The sequence below is a fragment of the Saimiri boliviensis genome, chromosome 17 (genome assembly GCF_048565385.1).
Source record: "Saimiri boliviensis isolate mSaiBol1 chromosome 17, mSaiBol1.pri, whole genome shotgun sequence".
NCBI classification, from domain to species: domain Eukaryota; kingdom Metazoa; phylum Chordata; class Mammalia; order Primates; family Cebidae; genus Saimiri; species Saimiri boliviensis.
Genome location: NC_133465.1, coordinates 41180677 through 41194291, shown reverse-complemented (window position 1 = coordinate 41194291; position 13615 = coordinate 41180677). Strand labels below are relative to the sequence as shown.

Genomic DNA, 13615 nt, shown 5'->3' with positions numbered 1-13615 from the left:
ATTCTTTTTTAAAAAAGATGTACTTCTAATTTTTACCAAAGGTATATGTGTGCATAATTTACATGCCAGGATGGGGCAAGTTAAAAAAAGCAGTAGTCCCATTCTCCTTCGTACTATCTCCTGCTCCCCAGCGCCAGTGATCTTCAATGCAATCAGCTATTTTTTAGACAGATATTTTCTATATCTCTAAATAACTTGTTTTCATTATGACTTCTTGATTTTTCAGTTTGGGGAATCATCTTTTGACTTCCCAGTATGAAAGATGATGATTTAGTTCTCGTTCTCTCTCTCTCTCTCTCTCTCTCTCTCTCAAGACAGTCTTGCTCTATCGCCCAGTTGGCTCACTGATTTAGTTCTCTTTGACTCCTTACCTTTAGTCACACTTCCAGTGGCACCAGCCTCCCCTGTGTTTGCATGATAATTTTGGTTAGCCAGTACTCAGTGTATATCATACTATAACTACATAATTGCCATTCTTATCCGAGCTGTGCCGTGTGCTATGATCAGTTTTGCTCTTTGTTCTCCTGGAATGAGTACTTATGTTGTTTTGCTGTTGCCGATGTTCATTTAGTTTTCCATGTAATTACCACCACTTCAATCTCAGCGGTCCACATCCCTCGTTAGAATGTTCAGACACATCAAGAATTCTGTTCGTTTCCTTTTCTCGAAGCAATCTCTTCTGAAGGCTTACGATCCACCTAAATCCCAACTGGTTGCAGCCCAGGTGAACAGCTTCCAAGCTGTAATCTCCTGCACCATCCTCCCAAGATCGGATTCCCCCGTTTCCTAAAGCCCATGTCTTCCTCTTTTATGTTTTATTCTCTTGTTTCTTAGGAACTCATCCCCTGATAGATTTGTGAGAAGGTGTCCATCTAAAAATGTCTTTAATCTACCCTTACATTTGAATAATAATTTTACTGGGTATAAAATTTTAGGTGACAGTTTTTTTTAAGAAATTTAAAAGTCTGTTTCCATTGTTCTTCACATTTTGATTAATGATCTACCTAGAACTAACTTTTTTACATGGTCTAAGGTAGTCGTCAAAGGTGATTTTTTCCCATACGAGTATTACATTTATGCAGCGTCATTTATTGAAAAGGTCATTCTTTGCTTATGTCATTTCACTGGACCATATAGATGTGGGTCTGTTTCTGGACTTTCTGTTATGTCCCATTGGTGTATTTGTCTGTAAGTTTGCCAGTAACAACTGTTTTCACTGCTGGGGTTTTGTAATAAGTCTCACTAATAGATATTTTAAGTCTTCCAATTTTGCACTTAGTTATGATTCTTGCTTTTGGCCTTTTGCATTTTCCTGTAAATTTTAGAATCAGCTTGTCAAATTCCACCAAAATTTAAAAGCCTTCAGCTGCCAGACATGGTGGCTCATGCCTGTAATCCCAGCACTTTGGGAAGCCAAGGCACATGGATCACTTGAGGTCAGTAGTTTGAGACCAATCTGGCCAACATGGTGAAACCCCATCTCTACTAAAAATACACAAATTAGCCAGACACGGTGGCAGGCACCTGTAATCCCAGCTACACAGGAGGCTGAGGCGGAAGAATCTCTTGAGCCGAAATTGTCCCGCTGCACTCCAACCTGGGTGACAGAGAGAGACTCCATCTCAAAAAAAAGAAGAAAAGAAAAAAGAAAAAGAAAATAACCTTCAAGGATTAAATTTCTTTTTACAAAATAGATTTATTGAAATGTAATTCCATTATCACACAATTCACTCATGTAAATAAGTGTATAATTCAATAGACTTTTAATATACTTACAGAGTTGTACAGCAGTCACCACAATCAATTTTACAAAATTTCCATCACCCTCTAAGAAAACCTCCATGCCCATCAATAGTCACTGCCTTTTCTCTCCCACTCTACCACCAACCATAGACAACCACTAATTCTATTTTTCTGTCTTTATAGATAAGCCTGTTCTGGATCTTTCATATAGATGGAATCGTAAATATGTGGTCTTTCGTGAGTGGCTTCTTTCACATGGCATAATGTTTGTAAAGCTGACCTATGTTGTAGCTTCTGTCAGTACTACATTCTTGTTCGTGGTTCAGTAATATTTCATTCCACAGATATATCACATTTATTTACCCGTCTGTTGTTTCCACATTTTGTCTATTGTGTGTAATACCACTTTGAACATTCATGTACAAGTTTTTGTATGGACATATGTTTTCATTTATCTTGAATATATGCCTAGGATTGAAATTGTTGGGCCACAGGTAACCTTATGTTTATCCTTTGGAGAAAATGTAAAACTGTTTTCCAAAGAAGTTGTACCATTTTACATTCCCACCAGCAGTAAATGAGGCTATATTAGGTTGTATTGAATCTGTAGGTCAACTGAGGTGAGAACTGACCACGTTGTAATGTGACACTACTGATCTATGAACACAGTGTATCTCTATGTATTTTTTAAAAAGATCTTTGTCCCCTTTCAGTAATATTCTATAGTTTTCTGTATAAAATAATGAGCGTAGGCCAGGTGTGGTGGCTCATGCTTATAATCCCAGCTCTTTGGAAAGCTGAGGAAGATTGCTTGAGCCCAGGAGTCTGAGATCAGCCTAGGAAACATGGTGAGACCTCGTCTCTAAAAAAAACAGAAAAACAAAAAAAGGCCGGGCGCGGTGGCTCACACCTGTAATCCCAGCACTTCAGGAGGCCGAGGCAGGTGGATCACGAGGTCAAGAGATTGAGACCATCCTGGTCAACGTGGTGAAACCCCGTCTCTACTAAAAACACACAAAAAAATTAGCTGGGCATGGTGGTGCATGCCTGTAGTCCCAGCTACTCGGGAGGCTGAGGCAGGAGAATTGCTTGAACCCAGGAGGCGGAGGTTGCGGTGAGCCGAGATTGCGCCATTGCACTCCAGCCTGGGTAACAAGAGCGAAACTCCATCTCAAAAAAAAAAAAAATGTTCTACTTACACAATCATGTCATCAATGAAGAGCCACAGTTTTATTTCTTTTTTTTTTTTCAAAAACTTTACATGTTTTATTTCTTTCTCTTGCCTTATTGCACTGGCTAGGACTCCCATACAATATTGAAAAGAAGTGGTGGTGGACATCCTCAATTTGTTCCAATCTCAAAGGGATCATTTTCAATACTTTATGCCATAAAATGTAGAGTTTGCTGTGGGATTTTTAAAAATTCACTATCAGATTAAGCAAATTTCCTTTTATTCTTACCTTGCTGAGAATTCTTATCATGAATAAATGCTGAATTGTTATCAAATGGTTTTTAAACATCTACTGAAATATTATTTCATTCCTTTATACTTTTAATGCGGTGACTTACGTAACTGGTTTTCAAATGTGAAGCCAACCGTACATTTCTGGAATGAATTAAGATTTGTCATGATGCATTATCGTTTTTTTATATAGTACTGGATTTGATTTGCGATTATTTTTGTTTAGGATTTTGTATCTATGTTTTGACAGAAATTGTTCTGTAACTATCCTTTGGTGTAATGTCCTAGTTCGGTTTTAATATCAAGGTTATGCTGCCCTCATCCAAAAAGTTAGGAAGTGTTCTTTCTATTCTCCGTAAGAGTTGTGTAAAACTGCTGTTATTTCTTTATTTAATGTCCAGAGGAATTAAGCAGACAAACTATCTGGAAGTGTTCTTTGTGGGAAAATGTTTAATTGCTGATACAATTTTTCTAATAGATACAGGACTATACATGGTGTTCCATAAGATTTGCTGTGTTTTTCAAAAGTTTTGACCATTTCATCCAAAATTTCTAATGTATTAGCACAGAGTCATTATAGTATCATAACATCTCAGTTGCCTATAGGATGTACAGTGGATAGATTCACACCAAAACTGCATAGCAGGGTTTTTCTGCCACTCCTGGGGCTACTTGTGTGCTCGTTTGCTGAGGACCTGGTACCTCTTTTGTGAAGCAGCAGCCGGTGCTCGCCAGGACCAACAAAAAACCCGAAGAAGGAGCAAGACTGAGAACAATAATCATATTAATTTGAAGGTCGGTGAGGGGGCAGGAGGGTTCTGAGGTGCAGTTTGTGATGAAGAGGCATACAACACTCAGTAAACTAACAAAAGCCTATTGTGAAAGACAGAATTGTCAATGAGGCAGATCAGATCTGATTTGCCAGGCAACCAGTCAATGAAACAGAGACACCTGCACAGTTGGAAATGGAGGCTGAAGATAGAATTGATGTGTTCCAACAGCAGACGGGAGGGGTCAACTGTGAAGGGAACCTGCTTCTTTACTCCAGAACTCAGTTCTTTAAAGACCAAGATTACAAGATTACATTCTCAATTAGAAAACTGCAATTTGGTTCCACCAAGTCCTGACTATTACAATATAGTTTTCCCTATTCAAATTTGATTTCCCACTTCCCCATTCCTTTATTGTACATGAAGTAACGGTATATGTGCACAAGCACACCACATTTTTAAAAACTAAACAGCCAATGGTATGTTTTGATTGGCATCAAACAGAGACAGGATGGGGAAAATACCAATTCAGTGAAAATAACCCCTTTCTCCATTAGCAGCATGCTCATTCAGCTCTTAGCTCTATATATTCCAGTAAGTTCTTTTGCTCTAGCTGTTTTAATAACAAAAACAACATAAAAATCCCTGTACATCTTGTTCAATTGGAGAGGTTTTTTTTTTTTTTTTTTTTTTTGAGACGGAGTTTCCCTCTTGTTACCCAGGCTGGAGTGCAATGGCGCGATCTCGGCTCATCGCAACCTCCGCCTCCTGGACTCAGGCAATTCTCCTGCCTCAGCCTCCTGAGTAGCTAGGATTACAGGCATGCGCCACCACGCCCAGCTAGTTTTTTGTATTTTTAGTAGAAACGGGGTTTCACCATGTTGACCAGGATGGTCTCGATCTCTCGACCTCGTGATCCACCCGCCTCGGCCTCCCAAAGTGCTGGGATTACAGGCTTGAGCCACCGCGCCCGGCCCGGAGAGTTTTAATGTTTTTCATTTATCATTGTAAAACCAAGGACAATTTTATAACTTTTTTTACATAACTGTTACATGGAGCGCAATCTGGCTTTAAGTAGGGATAAATTACCAAAAAAACCCCAAAAAACAAAAAACAAAAAACAAAACCACGTAGTTTCCCTTTCAAGTCAAGCACTTTGTTTAAATAAACTTCTTGTTAGTTTGTTTGTTTGTTTTTAAAGAACTGAGCAGAATGCACAGATATTTTCCATAAACCCCTTGTTTCCACATAGTCTCTGCTACTATCAAATTAGTACATTTGGACCGGGCAAGGTGGTTTACAACTGTAATCCCAGCACTTTGAGAGGCCGGGGTGAGTGAATCATCTGAGGTCAGGAGTTTGAGACCAGCCTGGCCGGTGTGGTGATATCCCATCTCTACTAATAATATAAAAATTAGCCAGGCATGGTGGTGTGTACCTATAATCCCAGCTGCTCGGGAGGCTGAGGCAGGAGAATCACTTGAACCTAGTTTGGTTTTAATATCAAGGTTATGCTGCCCTCATCCAAAAAGTTAGGGAGGCAGAGGTTGCGGTGAGCTGAGATGGTGCCATTACACTCCAGCCTGGACAACAATAGTGAAACTCTGTCTCGAAAAAAAAAGTACATTTGTTGCAATAGATGAACTCATATTGATACATTATTATAGACCATAGTTTACATTTGGGTTCACTCTTGGTGTTGAGAATTCTGAGTTTGGACAAATGTATATGATATATATCCACCATTGTAGCATCATACAGAATAGTGTCCCTGTCCTAAAAATCCCTGTGCTCTGCCTGCTCATCCTTCTCTCTCCCCACCCCTGACAACCACTGATCTTTTACTATCCCCAAAGTTTTGCCTTTTCCAGAATGCCATGTAGGTGGAATCATACAGTAAGTAGCTTTTCCAGATTCGCTTCTTTCGCCTAGTAATATGCATTTAAGTTCCTTTCATGTCTTTTCACAGCCTGATAACTCATTTCCTTTTAGTACCGAAAAACGTTCCATTGTATGAATGCACCGCAGCTTACTTATCCAGTCACATGAGAAAGACATCTTGATTGCTTCCATGTCTTGGCAATCACAAATAAAGCTGATATAAACATTCATGTGCAGGTTTTTTTTTGTGTGTAGACATAAGTTTTCAACTCATTTGGATAAATACCAAGGAGTAAAATTGCTAGATCGTGTGATAAGAATATGTTTAGTTTTGTAAGAAACTGCCAAACTGTCTTTCAAAGCCACTGCACCATTTTGGATTCTCATCAGCAACAAATGAGAGTTCCTATTCCATATCCTTGCCAACATTTGGTGTTTTGGATTTTGGCCACCCTAATATGTATGTAGTGGTATCTCATTGTTGTTTTAATTTGTAATTCCCTAATGACATGTGATGTTAAGCATTTTTCTCATGTATAATTGCCATCTGTACGTCTTTTTTGGTGAAGTGTCTGTTTAGATCTTTTGCCCATTTTTTAAATTGGATTGTTTGTTTTCTTATGGTTGTGTTTTAAGAGTTCTTTGTACATTTTGGATGAGTCTTTTATCAAATATGTCTTTTGCAAATATTTTCTCCCAGTCTGTGGATTGTCTTCTCATTCTCTGAACAGCATCTTTTGCAGAGCAGAAGTTTTTCATTTTAATTAAGTCCAGCTTATCTATCTTTCCTTTCATGAATCATGCCTTTGGCGTTTTATCTAAAAAGTAATAATCATACCCAAGGTCACCTAGGCTTTCTCCTATGTTATCTTCTATGAATTGAAGATTTATAGTTTTGCATTTTATTTTTCTTCACTTTTGAAGGATAATTTCACAGGTCACAAAATTCTAGATGGACGATTTTTCTCTCACAACACTTTCTAAATACAATTATGCATCACTTAGCAACAGGGATACAGTCTGAGAAATGCGTCATCGGGTGATTTCATCGTTGTGCAAACATTGTAGAGAGAACTTACACAGATCTAGATAGCAGAGCCTGCTATATACCTAGGCTATGTGAGAGCGCCTGTTGCTCATAGGCTGCAAACCTGTACAGCATGTTACTGTGCTGAATGCTGTAGGTGACTGTAACACGATGGCAAGTGTTTGTGCATCTAAATATAGAATAGCTACAGTGAAGGTACGGTGTTATAATCTTATGGGACCACCGTACAATTGTATGTGGTCTATCGTTGACCAAAATGTCTTTATGCAGTGCATGACTCTGTTTTACTCCACTTTGTTCTTGCTTACGTGGTTTTTGAGGAGAAGCCAGATGTAATTGTTATCTTTGCTCCTCGATGAGGAAGTTTGTCTTTTTCCTCTGGTTTCTTTCAAGAATTTGCATTTATCTCCGATTTTCTGCAGCTTGCATAGGATATCCATATATATATATATATATATATATATTTTTTTTTTTTTGCCTTTATCCTGCCTCCTGTTCTCAAATTCTTCCTGGATCTGTAGTTTGGTGTCTGACTTTAATTTGGGAAATTTGCAGTCATTATGGCTTCAAATATTTCTTCTGTTCCTTTACTTCTTCTCCTTCTGGTATTCCCATTATGTGTGTATCACACCCTTTGCAGTTGTCCCACAGTTCCTGGATATTCTGTTCTAGGCTGTGTGTGTGTGTGTGTGTGTGTGTGTGTGTGTGTGTGTGTGTGTGTAATGTACTTGTATGTGTGTATGTGTATGTGTGTATATATGTGTATATGTGTGTGTGTGTGTGTGTGTGTGTGTGTGTGTGTTCAGTCTTCAGAAAGAAGACTGTTTTCTCTTCTGTTCTGGGAAGTTTCTACTGACATATCCTCAAGCTCAGAGATTCTCTCCTCGCTGTGTCTCGCCTACTAATAAGCCCATCAGAAGCATTCCCTGTTTTTGTTACGGTGTTTTTGATCTCTAGCATTTCCTTCTTTATTTTATTTATTTATTTATTTTGAGTATCACTCTGTCTCCGGGCTGGAGTGCAATGGCACCATCTGAGCTCACTGCAACCTCTGTCTCCCAGGTCCAAGCACTTCTCCTGCCTCAGCCTCCCTAGTAGCTGGGATTATGGACACATGCCATCACGTCCAGCTAGTTTTTTTGTATTTTCAGTAGAGACAGGGTTTCACCATGTTGGCCAGGAAGTTCGCGATCTCCTGACCTCATGGTCCTCCCACTTTGGCCTCTTGAAGTGTTGGGATTACAGGCGTGAGCCACCACAGCAGGCTTCCTTCTGGTTCTTTCTTAGAATTCCCATCTCTCTGTCTACATTGTCCATCTATCCTTGCACTCTGTATGCTTTATCCATTAGCACACTTAGCATATATATTTTTTGAGATGGAGTCTAGCTTTGTTGCCCTGACTGGAGGGCAGTGACGCAATCTTGGCTCATTGCATCCTCCACCTCCCGGGTTCAAGCGATTCTCCTGCCTCAGCCTCCTGAGTAGCTGGGATTACAGGCATGCACCACTATGCCCAGCTAATGTTTGTATTTTTAGCAGAGACGGGGTTTCACTGTGTTGGCCAGACTGGTCTCGAACTCTTGACCTCGTGATCTGCCTTCCTCAACCTCCCAAAGTGCTGGGATTACAGGCGTGAGCCACCGTGCTCTGCCCCATTAGCATATTAATCATAGTTATTTTTAAATTCCTGGTCTGATGATTCTAACATCTCTGCCACATTTGAGTCTGGTTCTGATACTTGCTCTGTCCCTTCAAACTTTTTTTTTTGTCCTTAGTATGCATGTCTCGTAATTTTTTGGATAGCCAAACATGATTGATGTGCTAAGCAAAAGAAAGTGCAGTGTCTTTAATAATGTGGTGGTAAGGTGTGGGAGAGGGGAAGCGCTCACTAAACCTATGACTGTCTCAAACTTTTTAACAGCCTGTGAAATTTTAGGCTCTAAAAAAAACAAAAACAAAACAAAAAAAACCAATAGTTGAGGCTCTGGTAAAAGAGTTCCTCTTGAGGGCAGGCCTCATAAAGCAGAACAGAACGCTCTGGCATTTTTCATATGAGAACCTGGTCAAACCTCCTGGAGGTAAGTAAAACTCACAAAAGTGTGTGTGTGTGTGTGTGTGTGTGTGTGTGTGTGTGTGTGTGTCCCTCCTGTAACTAGGTCCCCAGGATATTCTTTTTTCTTTGAGATGGAGTCTTGCTGTGTCACCCAGGCTGGAGTGCAGTGGTGCAATCTTGGCTCACTGCAACCTGTCTCCTCTGTTCAAGTGATTCTCATGCCTCAGCCTCCTGAGAGCTTGGATTACAGATGTGTGCCACCCCGCCAGGCTAATTTTTGTATTTTTTTTTTTTTTAGTAGAAGCAGGATTTCACCATGTTGGCCAGGCTGGTCTAAAACTCCTGGCCTCAAGTGATTCTCCTGGCTCAGCCTCCCAATGTGCTGGGATTACGGGCATGAGCCACCACGCCTGGCCTCCTCCTGGAACTTTTAACTCTCAAACTTGTTCACATTGAGCCTCCAATAATTCATTGATTGCAGTTCAGGTCTGATTCCCAGGGAGGTTTTGTTCATGGATTCCTTCTGCTCTGGTAAATTGTGATTCTCTATATTCACCTATTTCTCCAATTTTGAGTGCAGCAGCTTGCTCCGTGATAAATCCAAGAGGAAGTTATTGATTTTTCAGTTGGTTCAGCTTTTTACTTGTTGGCAGAGTGACAACTTCCAAGTTTGTTACGTATCATAATGAAATCTCCTCCTCTTGCTTCTCCTTCTTGACAGAGTCTCACTATGTTGTCCAATCTGGCCTCAAACTCCTGGGCTCAAGCAGTCCTCCTGCCTCAGCCTCCTAAGTAGCTGGAATTACAGGTGCATGACACCATGCCCAGCTTCTTCGTCTTTTAGAGAATATTTTCACTTTTCTAGTTTGCCAGTTATTTTACAGCATTTCAAATATATAATTTTATTTTGAGACAGAATCTCACTCTGTTGTCCAGGCTGGAGTGCAGTGGCATGATCTTGATTTACTGCAACCTCCACCGCTTGGGTTCAAGCAATTCTCATGCCTCAGCCTCCCAAGTAGCTGAGATTACAGGCGCCTGCCACCATGCCTTGCTATTTTCATATATTTAGTAGAGTTGAAGTTTCACCATGTTGGCCAGGCTGGTCTTGAACTCCTGGCCTTATATGATCCTCCCACCTCAGCCTCCCAAAGTCTGGGATTACAGGTGTGAGCCACCGTGCCTGGCCTTCAAATATATCATTTAATTGTCTCCTGGTTTCCATCATTTCTGTGGAATTACTAGACGCCAATCTTATGTCTAAAAGACAGCATAAAGTTGAGTCTTGTTCTTTGTTTTATTTTATCCAGTTTGATAATCTCAGTCTTAGAGTATTTAGATAATTTACTTTTGATGTAATTATCAACATCATTGGGCTTAAATCTACTATCTTGCCATTCGTTTTCTATTAGCCCCATATGTTCTTTATTTCTTTTTCCTATTTACCTGCCTTTTGAATTAATTGAATATTTAAAAAATATTTCTTTTATGTTCACTAATGTCTCATTATCTATAGGGCTTTAACATTTTTTAGTTTTTGTTCTAAGGCAGTGTGGTAAGCATATGGCCCATGAGCTGTGAATGCTGGTTTTTTTTTTAAGTAATAAACTTTATTTTTAGAACAGTTTTAGATTTACCGAAAATCACAACATAGTAGAGCCTTATATGTCTTGTATTCAGTTTTCCTTATCATTAGCATAGTACATTAGTTACAATTAATGGATCAATACTGATACATTATTATTAACTAAAGTTCATACTCTACTCAGATTTCCTTAGTATTTTGTTTGTTTGTTTTTTGAGATGGAGTCTCACTCTGTCGCCCAGGCTGAAGTGCAGCAGTGCGATCTCAGCTCATTTGCAACCTCCTTCTCCCAGGTTCAAGTGATTCTCTTGCCTCAGTCTCCCAAGTAGCCAAGATTACTGGTGCCCGCCCCAGTGCCTGGCTAATTTTTGTATTTAAGTAGAGATGGGATTTCACCATGTTGGCGAGGCTGGTGTCAAACTCCTGACCTCAAGTGATCCACCCACCCCAGCCTCCCAAAGTGCTGGGATTACAAGTGTGAGCCACAGCACCCGGCCTGATTTCCTTAGTATTTTTTAAACTGTGGTATAATACATTTAACATAAAATGTACCGTCTTCACTATTTGTAAATATAGAGCTCAATAGCATTAAGTATATTCACACTGTTGTGCAACTAATCTCCACTTTTTCATCTTGCAAAATTAAAACTCTATATTATTAAACAATTTCCCATTTCCTTCTCCCTCCAGCCCCTGGCAACCATCATTCGATTTCTGTTTCTCTAGACATCCTGGTTGCCTCATATAAGTGGAATCCTAACAGTCTTTGTCTTTTTGTGACTGGTTTGTTATTTCACATTGCCTAATGTCTATGTTGTAGCATGTGTCAGAATTTCTTTCCTTTTTATTATTTATTTATTTATTTATTTCATTTTTTGAGACAGAGTCTCACTCTGTCCCCCAGGCTGGAGTGCAGTGGTGCAATCTCGGCTCACTGCAACCTCCACCTCCTGGGTTCAAGCGATTCTCCTGCCTCAGCCTCCTGAGTAGCTGGGATTACAGGCCCATGCCACCACGCCCAGCTAATTTTTTTCTATTTTTAGTAGAAACAGGGTTTCAGTGTGTTGGCCAGGCTAGTTTCAAGCTCCTGGCCTCAAGTGATCCTCCCGCCTCAGCCTCCCAAAGTGCTGGGATTACAGGCCTGAGCTCCCATGCCGAGGCTCCTTTGTAATACTGAATAATGTTCCATTGTATGGATATAGCACATTTTGTTTATCCCCTCATCTATCAATGAATGGACACTTGCGAGATTGACTTAGTTTTAACGTAATGCCCATTTTCTGATCCAGGATCCCGCACAAGATAGCACGTTTATTTAGTCCTCATCTCCTCAGGATCCTGTAGTCTGTGACAGTTTCTCAGACTTTCCTTTTTTTATGACCTTGATGGGTTTGAGGAGTATTGATTAAGCATTTTATAGAATGTCCCTCTATTGCAATTTACCTAATGTTTTTCTCATGGTTAAACTGGGGTTGTTGGTTTTATGAAGGAAGACTACAAAGGTGAAGCGCTGTTTTCATCGTACTGTATCAATGATACATACTGTCAGGCTGGACTCTGTGGCTCACGCCTGTACTCCCAGCACTTTGGGAGGCCAAGGCAGGTGGGTCACTTGAGGTCAGGAGTTCGAGACCAGCCTGGCCAACATGCTGAAACTCTGTCTTTACTAAAAATACAAAATATTAGCTGGGTGTGGTGGAGCAAGCTTTAGTCCCAGCTACTTGGGAGGCTGAGGCAGGAGAATCATTTGAACCTGGGAGGCAGAGGTTGCAGTGAGTTGAGATCACAGCACTGGATGACAGAGAAAGACCTTGTCTCAAAAAAAAAAAAAAAAAAAAAGTACATGCCAACAACCTGACTTATCATTGTTGATATTGACTTTGATCACCCAGCTGAGGCTAGCATTTGTCAGGTTTCTCTAAATTTACTCATTTTTCTCCCTTTCCACACTTAGTCTTCGGAAGGAAGTCTTTATGCCAGCTCACATTTAAGGAGTGGGGCGTTATGTGCCACTGCTTGAGGGCAGACTATCTGTGTAAACTATTTGAAATTCTTCTGCCCCAGAGATTTGTTAAGAATAGTTTTTACTTTTTTTTTTTTTTCTTTTTGAGACAGAGTTTTGCTCTTGTTGCTGCTCAGGCTGGAGTGAAGTGGTACAATCTCAGGTTACTGCAATCTCCTTCCACTGGGGTTCAAGTGATTCTCCTGCCTCAGCCTCCCGAGTAGCTGGGATTACAGGTGCCCGACACCACCCTTGGCTAATTTTTTTTCCCTTCTCTTTTATATGGAGTTTCACTCTTGTTGCCCAGGCTGGAGTGCAGTGGCGCCATCTCGACTCACTGCAACCTCCTCCCCCTGGGGTTCAAGCAATTTTCCTGCCTCAGCCTCCTGAGTAGCTGGGATTACAGGCACCCGCAACCATGCTTGGCTAGTTTTTGTATTTTTAGTAGAGATGGGGTTTCACCATGTTGGCCAGGCTGGTCTCGAACTCCTGACCTTGTGATCCTCCCGCCTCAGCCTCCCAAAGTGTTGGGATTACAGGCGTGAGCCACTGTGCCTGGCCTAATTTGTACTTTTTTCCCCTGCACATTGGATCATCAGGTGGGTAAAGTGCTAAGGTCCGCATTATAACAGGGTTGGAGGGAGGTGGGCGCATCTTCCACATGACCATGAATACCTTCTCATCATTCTTACAAGCTGCAGAAGAATCTCTGTGTTTGTTTCTAAGACAAAGTCTCACTTTCTTGCCCTGAGTGAAGTGCTGTAGAGCGATCAGAACTCATTACGGGCTCAAACTCCTGTCCTCAAGCAATCCTTTCACCATGGCTTCTCAAAATGCTTTACATTTTAAAAAAGTTGAAATGGCCCTCAGGGACAGTGGCTCATGCCAGTAATCTCAGCACTCTGGGAGGCCAAGGCAGGCAGATCCCTTGGGGCCAGAAGTTTGAGACCAGCCTGGCCAACATGGTGAAACTCTATCTCTACTAAAAATACAAAAATTAACCTGGTGTGGTGGTGCACAACTTAGTCCCAGCTACTCAGGAGGCTGGAGCATGAGAATCACTTGAACCT

At 40.7% G+C, this 13615-nt stretch overlaps 1 pseudogene; it reads right to left on the bottom strand.

Annotated features, from left to right (window-relative positions):
• Positions 1–13138: 13138 nt before the first annotated feature.
• Positions 13139–13252, bottom strand: LOC120367065 (small nucleolar RNA U13; annotated as a pseudogene).
• Between the last annotated feature and the right edge of the window lie 363 nt (positions 13253–13615).